Source organism: Anser brachyrhynchus (assembly GCF_964034855.1).
Source record: "Anser brachyrhynchus genome assembly, chromosome: 2".
NCBI lineage: Eukaryota > Metazoa > Chordata > Aves > Anseriformes > Anatidae > Anser > Anser brachyrhynchus.
Window position 1 is genome coordinate 24,985,811 of NC_137695.1, and position 17,394 is coordinate 25,003,204.

The following is a 17,394-nucleotide window of genomic DNA, read 5'->3' on the forward strand; positions in this document are numbered from 1 at the left end:
TCATGAAGTCATAGAGCCAGGAACAAAGAACAGAGGTCGTACTTGGAGGGGATGAGACCTTTGGGAGGCAGCAGCTAAATGTTTGGAAGTTATGATTGATTACAGGCTAAACATGAGGCTTTTGTACAATGCCGCATCCAAAGGGCTCTTTGAGCCCTGGATGTAGAATAAAGAAGAGCTAGGAGTGAGGAAATAGCTCTGCCTTTATGGGCAGCTCTGGCAAGATCAGTTCTGGAATATCAAGTTCATTTCTGGTATCTACATTAGAAAAAGGGTGTTGAAACTTGGAGATATTACAAAGAGAAGCCACAAAAAAAAAAAAAAAAAAAAAAAAACTTTAAACGAGTACTTTACTGAGAACATTTTAAAGAAGTCTGTCGCTTTGGCTCATCAAAAAGAAGATTCAGGAGTTACTTGACATTATTCTATAGGTGTTAATAGTGTGCTCCTTAGGCTACCAGAGAAATATGGATTAAAGACCGATGGCTGAAATAAAACTAGGAACAACTTACTTAAAAGAATATAGGTGACTCCTCCTTGGAACAAGTTGCCAAGAAAAATGGAGGATTCCCTATTTCCGGGTGTATGAATATTAATAAGGGATGCATTTCTGAAAAATAAACCTAGGTAGACAAAAATACTTACTGAAGGTCTAAATGGGTGACATTCATAGATGAATAATAGATTCATTAAAGACTGAATTATGCAGTATTTAAAAATAGGATTTTTTTTGCCTTAATTTGTGCATTTCTTCATACAAAGCAGTCCTCTAAGAACATTTTTAATTCCTTTATTTATACTTCAACTGCAAAAAGAATCTCGATCAGATTTAAGGACAGAATGGAAAGAGCTAGTAAAGGAATAAAAAAATATGATAATTCTACCTGTAAAAAATATGTTTCTATACCGGGATTGCAAATAGTTATCAAAAACAAATTTCCTATATCTTTGGATCACATCAAATGACCAACTTTTCAGCTTAGCAAAAAGTGATAAACAGTTGTCCCATGAAGAATTTTTAACTGTGAAGTCCCCACATCTGTGTAGGAAAAAAAAAAAAATCTACAGGTATATCAGGCAGATGTAGCTGATAATCTTTTTCACACTAGCTGTGTTTTCCCTAATGCAGCTGAAGCCAGTCCAGACAGAGAGCTGGAGGCTCATCACTTTTTTGATTGAGCAACCTTTCTCTCTCTTTGATATTGTATGACATACCATGATGAATGCAACCTTTTCTGAAATAAGTCACTAGGAAGACATCCATGGTCAGCAGAAAAATCTCAGCCACACATTTCACTCATTAAATGCAAGAATTTCAATGCACCATTTCGACAACTGGGCAACTGGGAAAAAACTGATAACTTCTGACTTTAGTTTATCTTCTCATGGTCATTTGACTATCAAGTGTAAAGGACCATATAGCTTGTTAACAGGTGAATAGCATTGGTATACTGGACAATATCTGGCAACCATCGGACTTAGCAAGTGATTACTTCTGGAGCAAGGAGAATGATATGATCAAACATATGTGTGAGCCTGCAATCTGCAATAGCAGTAGACATGTTTATTCTTCACTTGAAATAACATCTACAACTTCTTCTTTGGGCCTCAGAATATTCACAAAAATAGCATTCATCTATAAAACAAAGTATTTTCTCAGAGAACATACATGTTTTCAAGAGCGAGTTGTTTAAAAATAAGACTCCTAAACTAGGAAAGCTGTTTCAGATGTGTATTATCCATCACACAGACTGTCCCTATTTTTCCCAAAAGATGCTTGCACGTGGTCTGGAAGCAGGATTTATCTGTGAAGACAGGCAAAGAAATGAATTAAATGCTTCATCCCCAATGAGGATGAGAGCCTGAGCTCAGGCGACTTCTGCTGGCTGAAAGCAGAAAGTCTGATTCATTACCTCCCCTGGATCAGGCAGCCTGTAGCAGACCCCACCACAACATGGGCAGTGTCACCCTCCCCTCTGACCCTGATGCAAAGAATATGCAGACACTTCTTTCACACTGGAACTCTGCAGGAAATGAGATCCTTTATATGGAGCAAAAATTTTCCTCCTCTTCCATGTGTATCCTCTCTAAATATTCTGCACTCATCCATGACAGCTTCACCTTGCTATCCACTCCCTAGCGTTAGGACTCCAAACTTTCCAAAATATCCCATGGAACTGAGGTATGATAATAAATATCCACATCATTTACATGTCATTTTTTTCTAAGCAGAAGAGAAGATACACACCAGAAACACAAAAGTATTTTATCTCGAAAGCACATGCAAACAAAAAATAGAATAGCAGTACAGTTATACTGAAGTACAAACTGTGCATTTTTATTTTCTGCAAGCTTGTTATGAACTGACATAAAATAGCGGTGATTCCAAGCAGCAATGGAAATCTAATGCACAAAAAGTTTTGTTATATGAGTGATCAGGCTGAGAAAATAATGCAATTTTCTTATTAAATTATTTACGTTACATTCCATTCTGAGGAAAATGTCAATGTTCATTTACATTAATCTTTTTTAATTATAATCTAATCTATATATGTCCAAAAAGTGAATTCATTTTCTGGCTTTGATGTGTGTAGGTGCCAAAGGTTAAATACTTTTGAAGATATAATGGAGAAGTAACAATATATAATGTCTCTGCATTTCCAAGATGTTTCTTTGATAAAGTGAACATACACACCACTAATCTCAAATGTTTTCACAAAAGAAATGGGCTCATTAATGAAGTATTTCCAAAAATATTAGTGAAAACTTTACCCAAAATCTTTGTGTGTTGGCATTCCCACTGAGGGAAATCATGTCCTCCCACTCTTGACAGGCACACAAAAGATTTCAGAACTAGGACTGAGACTGTCTTGATGTGAAGGACTGGAAGTCTCGTGCTGGAGAGCAAAGGCCCATAAACATCCTTTGATTCTTCATACATACTGGGTACCAGGATGCAAGTGGAATGCTGCTAGAAGTGGAAAACTCTTAATTAAATGGGTTCTGTGAGTATCCCCCAATAAAAATAAAAATAAAATCTCCAAATTTCTACTAGCGTCCTTGCCTTACTTTTTGATAACCAATGTCTAAGTACAGCTCACCTTGCACTTAAAAGTGCTTAGTCTTATTTTTCTCCATATTAAACACAACCTGAATATCTATTGTTCATTGAATGAAAGAAGAGAGGGGGGGACAAAGAAAATTAAACTATTCACAAGTTAAGGTTTAAATTTTGCCAGGAATTCCTCCAAAACTAAACATAAGATATAAATATCTGGGAATCATGGAAAGTCTGCTGATATTATTCTTTCCAAAATGTTCAGAACAGTGGTGCAATCCTAAACAAAATGTTTGGTGTATCAATGAAGACCACTTCTGAGGATTCAAATACAGCCCTTAATTTCTGATTTTTCCCATTATTATTTCTACCTAGAAGAGACTTTGGCAATCCTTTTCCTGTTATGTTTAAGCTTCAGTAAGCACTAGTCATGCAGTTATTTTTATTCCCTGATGGGTTTATTCTTAACAACATTTAATGTAATGATTTGTAGTTCAACAGGACTTTTTCACTCCTCTAATTCCTTGTTTCCCTAGTGATATTTTACTGAAAAAGAGCATTAAGGACCAGAATTGCAGCTTTGCTCACCACAGCCTGCCTCACTTTCATCCTCATCCTCCCATCCACAAAGAGGTTTATAGACAAATTTTGAAATTACCCAACCACAAAGCTAGTGGATTCAGTGTGCCATGAAGATTCCTAAAAATACAATTTTATTCTCTAGTGCAGCAAGCCCCATGACTGCTTGAGGACTGTGGGTCATTACCTCTTTAAATTAAGAAATAACTTCTGAAGTAAGTGGCAATGGGAATAAACCAAGCAGTTCCGATTTCTAGCCAAGGGTTAAATCCTTTCCCGGTGTAACTCCATTACGAAAATTAAACCAGTGAAATGACTCGCAGACTTTGTAAAAGTTATGTTCATTGTGAGATGATAAATTAAAAAAATCATTTTTAATTACAAAAAATGTTTTCTGTGGCAGTTGTTGCCAGCACAGCACAATTCTAAGTCAGTACCTCACACATGTATTAAAATCTGCAGCAATTTTCAAATTCAAAATGATTTATGTCAATTTTGTTTTGGGTGGCAACAAATTATGACTTCACTCAGCAAGAAAACATTTCCTGCTGCTATCTCTTAAAGACTGCCTGCAGCGTCTAACTATCAACTGCTAGCATCACACAGACTGGAAGGTGACCAATGGAATGTGTGAGGAGAGATTAGAATGAATTTTTGACGTGTATTTTCATTTCATAAGCTCTAGTCTCTGCAGCCGCAAGTTTGTCATTTGTTATGTTGTTGTTTTTTTTTTCCAAAGGCAGTTTTGTCTTATCTGATGTTGAAACTCTTCCATGACACTTTGAACACTTAGGCATAAGAAAGAGAAACCAGTTGGAAATTTGTTCATGTCTACCTCTGTGCTTGACATTTCTCCACTGATAAGGTACAGCTAAATATTGACTTTTTAGTTAAGTTCAGATTAGCTGTCTGGTCCACAAGCATTGATTGTAAACCATTATCTTTTCCCCATTTATGGGCCCCAGTGCTTTAACACCAAAAAGAAACAGAAAAAAAGAGAGAGACAGAAAACAGAAAATGGAATGGAATGGAAAAAATGTGTAATTGGCTGTAAAGGTGTCATTAAATTTTGCTGGTAAAAAAAATGCTATTGCTGTTCACCTTTTAAAAGCTTTTCCATACTAACAGTCACCCTGTTCAACTCATTTTTGACCCATTAAAGCAAAATGCCAAGACAAGATTGCCACTGGGACACAGAGCTGGGAAAGATATAAAAGGTTCTTCTACAACTAATTAAGTAAATACAAAACCTGGCATTAAATAAGCTCTATTAAAGATGTTGTCCTGCAGGGACTGAGTGGTACTGCCATTTTCATTTCATAATTCCAGCACCCCATCCTACTCTATGAGAATACTTTGATTATGTCAAAATGAGAAATGAGAGAGCAGGATGATGTAACTATTTTAATTTTTTAACAGTCTTTGGCAAAGTCTCTCCCAAGTGGCTGTAAAGGAAACTGAGAGATTATGGAGGAAAAGGTAAACGTATGCTCAGAGATAAGAAAATGGCTAAGAAAAAGAAAACAAACAGGATAAATGAATTGGAAATTTTCAGCTTGGTGAAAATCAAGTGGGGATCCCTGCAATTCTGCTCCAGAGAGGTGGAATGGAGGGGACATGGTGAGAGAGCTTGTTACTGCAGCTGCCTAGGGATGTCCTTCTGGATATCACAGACAGCTGAAAGAGATTAGGGTGGCCCACAGGGTTTATGCACACATGGAGTTGTTCTAAAGCAGCTATTGCACATTGACTTTACATCATTTAGTTAATCTCATCTAATTTCCAAGTGTATACAAATGTTTAACTTCACTGGGACTGAAGTTTAGCAGCGCCAGTGCCCTGGCTGCATGGAACAGGTGAGATGCCTAATACCCTCAGGAGGAGGGGAAGGAGAGGGGCAAAGACGGAGATCTGGGTCATAGAGGCAGTTAGCATTAATGTTGACAAAACTGTATCTATTCCTCCAAGACCAGGCCTGACCTGAGCTAAAAGTGGCAGCTAATTAGAGCACACATACTGGCTTTCATGTCTTGAACCCTGCTGGGCAGTGAAGATAAAGAGTTAAGCCTGAAATTTCAGGCCTCAGTGCGACCTTAAATCAATGAAACAGACTCTCCCAGCTGGTGAAAAGAAGCTGCCCTCAGTGGGGTAGAACTGACTGATGGTTGGAGCAAAACTAAATGGAAGTCTAAATGCCCAGTCTTGAATCAGGAACTCCAGGTGGCAACCTGTGTTTCTCTTCATCACTGGCCCTGGGTACACAGTCAAGATTTCAAATTCTGTGTATGTGGGTACCTTGCAACAGTGGTAGTTTAGTTATATATATTCAGTTAAATCAAATATGTTAACTCTAAGTGGCTCACTTGCAATTTCAAATACTAGGACTCATCTAAAGGCAAGATTTTCTCTTGTGAGTTTAGGTTCAGAGAAGTAAAGGAAAGGGAACCTCAGGATTACAGCATTACAAGCTTCATCACTTCATTTGGTAAAGCAGAGTGTAGTGGGGCCACCAGTACTTCAACCTTCAGCCCAATGAAAATGTGTCATGGGAATATATAGCTTGGACATGGTACAGCAAGTGTTGTTTTAAAAGCATTGTGTGACATAACATGCAAACATGATGAAAATATAAAAACCAGGTGTGTATCTTTGCATATTGCTTAAGGACTCAGTTCTTTAGATTTTCTTAATTGCTAACACACCACATCTTCCACAGAAAGAGCTTGCAATATTTCAGTTTTAATGAGTGCCTTTTCTATTACTACAGCATGAATGTCAGCAAATATTCCCAAAACCTGAAAAATAACTGATTACCTAAAGTCCTTTCTCCACTTTAAAACCAAATGTTGCACCTATGCCAAGAATCAGATTGATGAATATTTAAAAACTAAATTATAAATCCTCAGAAAGATATTCACAGCAGCAATGCTGATAGGCTCTTAGCTTACACCTACAGCCCCAGAAATGAATGCTGTGATCTCATCACATACCACAGGCCCAGCTGGGTTTGGGCTAAGTCAATCTGTGGGTGGGAAACCTCAGTGGAGTTTTAGGAAGTAGTATTAATGATTTAGAGTCTATTTACCCTGAAAATTTTGCTAAGGTTGCAGTACAGTTCATTACTTTCAGAAAGCAGGAATAACATTTTAACATTCCTCCTCAAAAAGAATGCAGGAGAACTGCATCCAATATGTCCATTCTGTGCAACTAGAAATGAGTAGCATAATTAGAAAACAACCTGTGGACCTCTTATGGCAATAGGAACCTTTTAAAAGATGTGTTGTTGCTGAAAGAAAGTATTTTCTTAGACTATCCACATTATGCATAGCTTTTTGTAAGTCGCTGCTTCTCTCTGGTGCTGTGTTCATACTCGTGTATGACTAGGAATACTGGGGCCAAACCAGTGACTTTCTGCTCCAGAAAGCTTCTACAGTTCTCCCCACATGATGAATTGTGATGGGACTTGTATGGTCTTCTGAGCATGTAGATGGAGATTTGTGGAGAAGTATGGCAGAATTTTTTGTATGCAAGTGGCTTAGCCAGTATCCTGCTTGGAAGATAACAAACCAAATGATTGTAGCATCTTTTTATCACTGCCCATGCTGGGTCAATAATACTGAAATTACAGTATCACTAAAATCAGGTGAGCAAACCTTGTATGCAGATAAGATGTAAAATCAAAGCAGATTTCAAATTAATTCCTTAGTGATGATCTGCAGAAGTCAAAAAGAATAGATTCTTCTGTGCATGAAAACTAAGTAACAGTGTGAAGAGGATGAACACAAAAAATCTGCAAAATACACCTTCTCTTTATCAAAATTGGTCTGTCATATCTCTACAATGCTATTAAAAATAAACAAATAATAATAAATAAAAAAAAGTATTGATTCCTCATCAGAATCATCCAATAAAATCTGTATACCACAGTGTGATCCATAGATCCTGCTTCATGCATGCTAAACTTGTTTTAGAGGAAAATTAATGTCTTCTGATATCTCAGGTGGAAGTGTACATGGCCATATTCATCTTGGCTGTCATTCATTCAGATATCATTAACCATCTCCAAAAGACAAGTATTTGATCTAACCTGGTCAGTTAGACTCCCTCTGTACGCAGAGAGAAAGAACATCCACAAGACAGATGTCAACATAAATGGGAAGAATTCTCTGAAAACACTTAAATACCTACATTGTTTACAAAAGAAGCCTAAATTATTATCTTGACTAGAAATCTAAACTTGGTGTAGTTAAAACAAATCCCATGCTAGGTGGCCGTTTTAGACTTCGTGATTGCTTCCCTCAGCTGACTGTATAGGGTGCCACAGTGTCCTGAACAGCGTTGCAATTGCAAACTCTGTGCCTCTATCAGCAGAGCTCCTAAAGATTTTCCTTTAAACCTTTATTTTCCTCAAACCTATTCCTTTAGGAAGGAAGGAAGGAAGGAAGGAAGGAAGGAAGGAAGGAAGGAAGGAAGGAAGGAAGGAAGGAAGGAAGGAAGGAAGGAAGGAAGGAAGGAAGGAAGGAAGGAAGGAAGGAAGGAAGGAAGGAAGGAAGGAAGGAAAGGGAGGGAGGGAGGGAGGGAGGGAGGGAGGGAGGGAGGGAGGAAGGAAGGATTTCCTTTCAAATATTTCCCCTTTTTAAAGGTGAATAAAACAAGTCTTGACTGCATTAGGTCTCCCCCTCTTCCCATTCTCCTGTCTTTATTTTTCTGTTTTCTTATTTCTCCTGTCTCTAGACAGAAAAGTTCTGAAAATATGGCCTGAACCTGGAATGAAACAAAACAAAATTACTTTATTTCAAATATATTTTAAATGGCTGTGTTTTGCACAAATCTGAATGCAATAAATTTTTAGCCATATTTTTAAAAATCCATGAAAAAATTACAATTTTCCAAGCACCCTAAGAGTTGACTGATATTTTCTATTACCTTTCCTCTATGACCACTAAAAGCTCAGTCAAGAGCTTGCTGATGCTAACAGAAATCTTTCAGGTTGTCACAAAAAAGCTTTTCAACCAAACCCCGAAGGCATTATTGTTATCACTATTTGTCAAGTTCAGCTCAAAATATTAAAATTAAATGAGAGAACTCCAGGTCTTCAAGGCACTAAGTTGAATAAATACCAGAAAATTAAACCAAATTCAGTCATGTCTCTAGCAATTCCACTCAATCCAGTGGCATTTCAAAGGTTTCAGATAAAGAGAGAATTTGTCCCAGTAACTGTTTTGCAGTCAATTTACGCTCAGAGTTCATTGACTTCAGTGGAAATTCCACCACGATAACCATGACAGGGCTGGGAATGATTATGTACAGTTAAGATATAAAAAGCTAATGAAGCATGCATGAATCAGTTCAATATGTTGAATATTCTCCCAGGACTGCTGGTTAGATAATAACTTAAGTAGATTAAGAGTTATAAACAGGATTCTTCTTTGTCTCTATCTTCTTATTAAATAATGACTAACCTACACTAGGATTGTAGTGATCCACAAAGTTAATCAAAAGACAATTTAAAGAGTAAATAAAATGCTATAGATGTTTTCCCACCAAAAGTGCTTGCCCTTTTGTCCCGCATTTTTCCAGTCTTAACTATAGTAGTCTTGTTCAGAAATGTGTGGAGCAGCCAACTATATACTTACTGTCACTTCTCATTTATTGATGGTCAATATACTGATTTAGGCATTTCCGAATCGTCAGCAGTTACTGGAGATAATGTACATTATATATACACACAAAATGAATACAGTATTTAGCAAGCTTTTTTTTTTCTTTTTTCTTTTATTTCTTTTTTCTTTTCATTTCTTTGAAGATAAAACAAATACTGTCTTATTTTTGGAGCATGAGAAGCAGTATGGTAAATACTCTAAGGGACGGTTACACTGTCTCCCAACAGCAGATTCCACAGCATTCTTCACCCCATTCTACCATGTAATAGACAATGACTTAAATAAGAACCGCACCATCATATCTAACTGGTTTATTATTAGTGGTAGTAATTAGTAGTGGAAATGAATTACCTGTGCTAGGGCTACATCAGTGCAAATTAATGTAGAATGTTTATTAGGATTTAAGACACCGTCTTACACTCCCAAAAGGACAAGGGCTTGGACAACATTCAGGACATGACTGGTAGATGTTTTCCTGTTTCCTATTTCACAAAGAGCCTGGCAGCTCTTTCATGCATTAATCCCGGAGGCAGTCCTAACTCAGACTTTCCAAAGACTTGCCATCACAGTGAGATGTGGAATGATTATGTAGTTATCTAAACAAAGTGCTATCAAATGCAGGGATGTTCAGAGAACTGGAAAACAGCTGCAGTAAAGAGCAAACCAAAATTATTGAAAAAGCCATGGAATGGAGAAATAACTCCATTGTAATAATTTGTTATCTAAAAATATTGAGGCTGATAGTAATAAATATAGTTATAAAAACTGGGGAGACATACAATCCATCACAGGATTTTGAGAAAAATAGGAAGAAGTAAGAATCATGACAGACAGGGGACAGAAAAAACAGAACAAAGCAGTGCTCATCCTTGTTAGGGTTATAAAAACAGCCTTTTGTAATCTCACTGCCAGACTCAGCTTTCAAGGAAAATTATATGGTTTATATCTGTGGTGTGGTTTTTTTCTTCAAATTTTGTGTGATCAGTATTACAGCCCTCCAGTCTCTGCCTTCCCCTCTACCTGCCTTCTGTTTATATCACAATTAGGAATGATCTAAGGAGCAGAGATTTCTTGTGTGGCAGCCCCAGATCAGGAACTGGAGGATTGTAACTCCAGATATCCAAAAAGTAAAATTGGTTTCACGTACTTATTCACCATGTTGTGTGCAATAGATATCCCATTGCAGAACAGTCTGCAGAAACTGCATAGAGCAGGGAGGATAGAGCACTGGATTCAGAACTTAAACTTACCTGGAAATTGTAACTGAGTTGCATAGGATGAAAAGAAAAGAAGGGAGAAGCACACAAGGCCTCACCAATCAAACCTCCGGTGTTTGTAACCCTTTACCACATCATCACGATTTTCTATTTGCAGATCATTTCATGTAATTGTACAAAATTTTGTACATTAAACAAAACCTGGCTTTTTTAAAATTTGTTTTTGTTTTTGTTTAAATCTGGAATGAAACCAGAAGTTACGCTATAATCCTTGTTATTTAACTGACAGATGACTACCATTTCGGACAAATAACAAATTGCTTTTCTAACAAGCAGATCCCTCACATAGGGATGTCAATTATTCTTGTATGATCACTTCGTCTCCTGCAATTTGTGTCTCATAGCAGTCTCCCATTTCTCAAAAAGTTTTGACATTGTTTGAAACATTCAAGTCTGAAAATTTCTTTTTTGACTTGTAATTAACAGGCTAAGAGGTTGTTTTGTAACTACCACATGAAAGTGAATTCATTTTAGTTCTACCTTTTCATTATTAATTAGGAATTTATTTTTATAATTATTTTTTACAGTAAATTTCTGATGAGGCCACTTGTGAGAGAGTTATGGGTGTTTCTGGTCTTCTTTCTAGGACTAATCCACTATCAGACTAAATGCACAGAGCAGGAATAGTGTCTCTCCTTCCAGTGACTGACTTTGTCTTAGGAGTTTGTTCTTCATGTAGTTCTTTAGAGGTTTGCCCTTAAAAAAAAAAAAAAAAAAAAAAAAAGAGAGAGAGAGTTTGTGGCTGCAAAACTTTGCTGAAAGACTTAGTTAAACATTGGGTAACTGAATATTAACAATAAATGTTAACTAAAGGACCCTTTTTTCCAGGCTTATGGTGCCATGGAACAGTTACATCAAGATATTTCTACCCTGTTCTTTCTTCCTTCCAAATGACTTTAGACATGATTTTTCCATAGTTATTATTTTCCTATTCATCATTATTTTTAAATGTGTGTCTTTATCTGTTTTACAAACGCAAGAGGAAAAAAATATGTATTCTCCTTAACATTTTTGTCTCATTTTTAATGTAAATTATGGCAAAAGGACTTTTATTAACACTCTATTATCTGAACTGAAAGAGATCCAGGATACTATAGGTAATGGAAAAATCAAGGAAATGTAAGTGCTCGTTAACCACAGATCCAGCTCAAGTGTAACTTGGCCAGTGCTGACACAGAGCTAATAAGCTTGTCGTGAGCAAGCTGAGAGTTCATACAGCCCATGTCATAAATGTCCCTGCTGTGTGTACTGCTGGGTCAAGATCCTTACAGTATCTGTAGGTTTGGGTGGAGAAATACTTATCAGTAAGCATCAGGTGAATGATAAGAGAAGCATGTGCTGACAAGGTAAACATGAAGTCTCCCAGGAACTGGAAATCTGAGATTCCTGTTGAATATGCACATGGTCTCTGAGGGATCATGGGTCTGGGGCACACAGCTGGATCAGCACTGGCACTGTGTTCTCACTCACCACTGTGTAGGAAGCTATAAATCCCTTTTACGGTATGGGAAACTGCGCGAGCCCATCAGTAACGTCCAATATGAGGTTCAGAAGGTCTGAATGGGAAAGTACTAAACTGGCCCGTCCCTCACTGATTCCCTGTGGAGCTATTGTCTCTTCTTGGTGTTTCCAGATCCTTGATTCTGCACAAAGCCAACCAAGGTCTACTGGGACCAAAAGTCCTGTCTCTAGTGGGTGCAAAAGCAACGGTACTGTCCCAGGACCTAAGCTGGCCTTGGGAGAGGTACACCCTCCTCCAAGTAGCTCTGTGCCTGAGCTAATTACTCGTCCATAGCTTACCACCATGGGCAACTTTGGCTTCTTGCCATAAATGTGATGTTACAAAATCACAACCCAGATAAGCTGTCTGCAGAAATGGAAGGTTTAATGTTAACCTTGAAACTGCTTTAGAACTGCCTTCTCTGGAAGACATCTGCTAATACTGAAACTCACTTCGAAGCAATGTTATTTTTTCAAAGATTTTGCAGTATGTGGAGCTTATACTCATGAACAGTCACCACAAACGACTAGAGAAAGGTCAGGAGGTTATTCTGTTGCCTCTTCTATCCAGCATAATCCAGTTCTCTTTTTATTTAAGGAGATGAATTGATGTAAACAGTGGATACTATCAAAAATACAGATAAGGACCTTAACAAACACAAGAGGTCTTTCACATGGGTACTGAGATATCAAGAAGAATATACCAGAAGGAGGAGAAATAAAGGCACTGAGGAGCAGAAGTTTTTTGATGTACCGCTATGTAAGGATGTGCAAATAAGAAGGGGAATGACTCTTTATGACATGGGGAAGAGGATAGAAGGATAGAGCAGGGCTTATTGCATGAACTGTGAACAACAGGTTGTTTGGGCAGTTATTCACATCCCTACCTCACCCCCATCTCTTTTCTCAAGGAATAGTATAGCTTTCAGTAAATGAAAGGAACCAATATCTCCTTCTTTGCCTTTCACTGCCAGTATACACACCACCTTGAGGAGAAGGGGATTTTCCTCTGTCAAGGGTGAAAACACAGCAGGACCTTGAGCAGTTCTGTTGTGGGGAGACCGTGCTACTCCCTGCAGTCCTCTTGTACTGAGTGAAAATAACTCCAAAAATACAATCAGTTCATCAGACCTTTTATCTCCAAAGGCTGAGCAATTTTAACTTCCACTGACTGTGGCTCTTTATTCCTCTCTGAAGGTGAGACTTCCTGAAAATCAGACACCATCTCAAGTCTGGAAACCTGAAAACTCCAGGCACCAAAATAAGACACTATGTTCAAAAAGCCTAGGCAGTAGGCGAAAGAAACGTGTTGTATAAGGCTTTAAAGGATGTGTCAGTGCTACGTGCTTTGCTAAGTGCATGAGGAGTTGCCATGTATTTTTATTAATTCATTATGGTTGATCTAGTTATATAAACCGGAAGTGGCAATAGATTAGCTCCTGGAGAGTGTTTCATATGGGATTACATTTAATGCTGAAATTCCCATCATACTCTTAACTTTTAAAATACTGATAACACAGTACATACTGTGCACTTTTTGAACACTGAGCTATGGATTCCCAGCAACACACTCAGAGCTCTAATAATAAAGATTGCATTTAGAGAAGCTTAATTTTCATGCTATTAATCTCTTCAGTGGTAAGAGTAATTATTTGGTATTCACCAAGAAGCAATCCCATAACATGCACAGGGTGCCAGTGTGTTAGCATGGTTTGAATGACCACATGGTGAGAAGAAATATTTCTCTCTCACCAGCAAATTTTATGCAAGTCTTTAAAAAGGCTGTGAATTGTATTTGCTGGACGTAAAACTTTCTCTGTTACAAGTATCATGACATCTTTGTTTACCTCAAATGACCTCCAAAGCTTCCAATTTTCTTCAGTAACACCTTTAAGGTCTCCCTTCCAAGAGTCCCTTTCTTTTTCTGACCCTATTTTCTTCTTTTCATGCCACACATTTGTCCAGTACTGCACACTGTAAAAGACTTTTGCCATTACATGTATTTCTTTTTCCCCGTCTCTCATTTGAAGCCCTTTTTTTAAACAACAACTGTCTATTGTGCTACCCCTTCAGGTAGGCAGAAAGGCAGTATCTGGATAAAGTAAACCATCGAATGCTGAGTAACCACTTGTCTTTGTGTTGAAAGCATTTTGATTTCCAGGAAGTAAAAATAACTTTTTACTGTGGCTTTTGTTTGAAGATAACACATCTTCAATGGAAGAATACCTTCCATTGAAATAGATGCAGAACAGTAAAAAAACAGTCTAAAATCACTGCAAAACATCATATTTTAGTGGACATGTCCCATATTTGTAAGTGACTAAAGCTGCAACATTTAAAAATAAGTGCTAGGCTTAGATAGTATTGCAACATAAGAACAATCTAAACTGTTAACAGGAATTTGTCCTCTGCTCCTGATATACAAGTGCCTGGATGCTCTTACTTGTCTGTAAGAGTGTCTCAGCCACTGTAAATCTGAGTAATCATCTAACACATGAAGTTTAGGTACCATAACTGTGGCCACTCGGTGCTAACTAACTGCCACAAGGATATTTTCTCTCCTCCCACTGTGTAACTTCAATACGGAGCCATGGTGCTTGCCCCTAACTGCAGAAGTTACCTGGTTGCTGTTCCTTGTTCACCTTTTTATTCCTTCTAAATCTTCTTATTTATAATTATTATTCCATTATTTATCTCAGTCTGTCTTCTAGTTGGTCCACCTCTCTCCAGTCTTTGACTTTCCCTAATTCTTTTTCCCCGTGTTTATGCTCAACAACTTATTCACCAGCTCCTTCAATCCTAAATTTATCAGAAATGTTAAGTTCTCTCAAATAAAGGTATTTCCTCATCAAATGGGAATGAACTCATGTATTCAGTATACCTGGTCTCTCTTCTTGATTTTTTAAGGGGCACAACATAATGAATAAGCCTATGAATCACATTTGGAAGATGCCAAATTCCTGCCATATGAGCATTCTTGAGGGCCTGAGGGTACTATTATATTTGCTTCAGGGTTTATGAAGATGGTGAGGAGCCAGGTTTTGAAAGAGAAATTACTGGCTGTAATGAGCCTGCCACCTCTGAGATGAATGTGAGTGATCCTGTAGGAGTCAGTGCAGCATGCACGATTTCTGGATTCCCAGCATACTCCGAAGGGAGCCAGACTCAGTGTCTCCCTTACAGAACAATGCAGCCTGGGATAATATAGTGTGAAAGGAAGGCTCATGGCATGCTCTGAGGAACCAAACCACCACAGCTGTAAATATTATCTTTGAGTCATATAGGCACACATCATACACAATGTAGGTGTGTTCTCTGGCTCTGAAGGCTGCATTGTCCTCAGAGAGTGCTCATTTATGTTAATTCCACACACTATGGCTGTTACTAGGAAATATTTGTCTGTTTTAAAGAGATATTGTATGAACTGGAATTATTTATTTTTGTCTCTTGCAAAGACAGCTGTTGCTGTTGTTGCATCTTCTTGTTTAGAAGTTCTCTCCACTGCTGATGGGAAGCACAAGTCTTCTTGGGCGGGTAGTGTCCCGGGCTGTGTGCTGTCTGGAGGAGCTGTTGGAGAAGACGGCTTCTGTCAGTAGCTCTCTCCACACTTTCAACATGAGAAGGGTGGCTCCTGGTGATCTGCACCTCCGTGAAGTTAAGGAAAAGCCTCTTGACACAGTCTGCTTGCAGAAGACAACTGCCTCCTCTGTCTCTGAACACAGCCTGCCTGGCCACCATCCTGCTTTCTCCTGAAGCCCCCTGAGCTTAACCCTTCCTTGCCCAGCGCTCCATCATTTATCGTGCTGCATCCCTCAGCTGTCCTGCTTCTTTCAGTTCTCTCCATATACACTTTGACTCCTTCCTAGACCTCAAAATTGTTAGGCTTTTGCAGATTGTGTATGCAGCTGTGTTCATGGTCAGATCCAAGCTCTGTCTGACAGCCAGGGTGAATGTTAATGTGTAAGCAATGAGGAAACCATTGAGTGTGACCTTGAATCCTAAGCTAACATGACAGTATAAACACAGTCCCAGTTATTGCTCCTATGCTCTCTGCCTGCATGAACAATCTCTCTCTTTCTCTCTCAGGCTCCCCCTACTCCCCCTCACCAACCTTTCATTGCTTCCTCCACCGTTCCTCACTCTCACTCTGTGATTGGAGACCTTTTAAACAACTTGAATAGACGTATTCAAACAGTACAGAAAGGCCACTAAAAAGCACCTGGTCCTGAATGGTTTCACAAACATCCATGTCATAATGAAGTTCAGAATGTGTATTTGGGTACCCAGAGGATCTCTGATTTTTTTTTAATTAATTGGTTGGTGATTCCTTAAAATCATTTCAGTACAGTCCTCAGTACTTACCTGTGTAAGAGAATTGTGAATTACCTTCCCCAGCATCGTGATATTGCCAAGTTATCATTCCATTTGAATAACCAACAAATTAATTCAACATTGGCTCCCAAAAACATTGACACAAGTGACCTTTTTACATTCACCCATGGTAGAGACAGAATTAGAACCCAGAAGATGTCTCAAGTCCTGCTTCACTTATTTATGGAGAGTACAGGAAAGCAGTATATACTTATACTAAATAGTTACTTTATACTAAATAGTGTTTTTTTTTTTAATTACATGGAAAGGATTCTGTGTCCTGCTTCACCTTCACAAAGGCCTACCAAATTTCAGCATATTCCCCAACCATTGCCGTCACTCTTCATTCTGATAATTGTTTTATAGGCAGGAAATCCCATGATTTATTAAATTACTTTTTAATGAACATATAATAACAACTAACAATAAATGAAACTAGAGAAGGCAAGAAGGAACTATAATCACAGCCATCAAGTCAGTATAAAAAGTGCCAATCCTGATGTTAATTTAATTTGAGATTTAAGAAGATTACATAAACTGAATTATATTAATTTCCATTTCCACCGCCTCAGCAGTCAGCTAGCATTGGACAGATGGCATCATAACCAAAACATTTTTCTTCTCCATATGTATACTCCCTCCAGTAATTTACTTTAGCATGCTATGGCACAACTGGAGAAAACAAAAATGACAATGTTTATTAAGATTGTAGAAGACTAGACTCAATTATGACATAGACATCCATTTATTTTCCCATAGTTTTCAAATAAATTATTTTGAATACCTAGTTGTCAATGAAGACTCTCAGCTTTTCATCGTTGTCCCCTAGCAGGCCTTTTAAGCCTGGTTTTCAAGATGGACTACATGTCCTGCTTGATGGATCAGCAAGAGATGGTTTATCATTAAATAAACTGAGCAACAGAGAATGACAGACCAACAAGAAAGC